Below are 1,380 nucleotides of genomic sequence, written 5' to 3'. Positions count from 1 at the left end.
GGACATTGAACTTGATCCTTGATCTTCTACCCTCCATCCCCTGAGTGCTAGGATTGTAGGCATGTGTCTCCAGGCCTAATTTCTGTCATACTGGGGATCAAACCCTGGGTCCAGCTCTTTATTTTGACCATTTCATCTATCTCAACCTCTATTTTATATCATTGTGATTACACCAAGTTGGAATAACTGTGCCAGAAGTAGGACACAGAACTAGGCCTGTCCTCTGGCCTTAAAATGGAATGAACTGCATCTGTTAAGAGCAGCACAGAGGGGCTACAGAAAAGCCATGGAGAAAAAAAGCCTGTCTTCAAAACCATCAGCTCCTACGTGTCTGTGCAAGGCATTCAGGAAGTATTAGGTGTTGGAACAGAGAGAGAGAGGTGTGAAGCAGTTCTAGCAGCCGCCCACAGGTAAGATGTTAACGATGCTGAGTGAGAGCGAGTGCCCCATTCAAATGAGATCTGCGAAGCCTGAGATGGTGATTTTCCACTGGAAATAATAATTTTCCATTCCAGGATTCTGTTGCTGGCCCAAGACAGGGATTTAATAGCAGAGCCTACCGGCTTATTCTAGGCTTTTCTCTCTGTCTCTCTGTCTGTCTCCTCTCTGTCACTGTCACTGTCTGTGTCTGTCTCTCTGTGTTTCTGTTTCTGTCTTTGTGTCTCTCTGCCTTTCTCTCTCTCTGTCTCTCTGTCGCTCTGTCTCTCTATCTCTCTGTCTCCGTCTCTCTCTCTCTGTTTCTCTCTTTGTCTCTCTGTCTTTCCCTGTCTCTTGCTGTCTCTCTCTGTCTCTCTGTCTCCCCTCAACCCCTCTCCTCTCTTGACTTTCTTAAAGTCCAGACTAAGCCCAGGGAAAAGGCTTGGAACTGGAGGGCTCTGGGATTCTCCATTGTTGCACGCTGTTCCTCATGCCTGTCCACTTCAGCATGGGTGGTCTCCACTAGTACTGGGCAGCTGCAGGGGTTCAGCCAGCTCCCAGCCCCAGCCTCTGAAGCAACTAAACACACCACCACTGATTGGCCAAGAGCTGGCAGCTGGCCACAGCTGTTATTATTTTTTCTTTCTAGTGTTTGCACTTTTATGTCTAAGCTGCTACCTTCGCTGAATTTAACAGAGGCAGAGTATTTGAAATTTATTTTTGAACCTAGGGAAGGGCTGCAAGAAGCAATTGGTCCTTGGGTTTTATGTGAGTCTAGGGTACAAGACCTTGGCTTTTATTAGTGTATGTGAATGAGGAGGGAGGGAGGGAGGAAGGAGAGAGGGAGGGAGGGAGGGAGGAGAAGAGAGAGGGAGGGAGGACTTTCAGATTTAGATATCTAAGTTTTGCTATTTCTCTTCCTTCCTTCCTTCCTTCCTTCCTTCCTTCCTTCCTTCCTTCCTT

Source organism: Grammomys surdaster, unplaced genomic scaffold (genome assembly GCF_004785775.1).
Source record: "Grammomys surdaster isolate TR1022 unplaced genomic scaffold, NIH_TR_1.0 63, whole genome shotgun sequence".
NCBI lineage: Eukaryota > Metazoa > Chordata > Mammalia > Rodentia > Muridae > Grammomys > Grammomys surdaster.
This window is presented reverse-complemented; position numbering follows the sequence as displayed.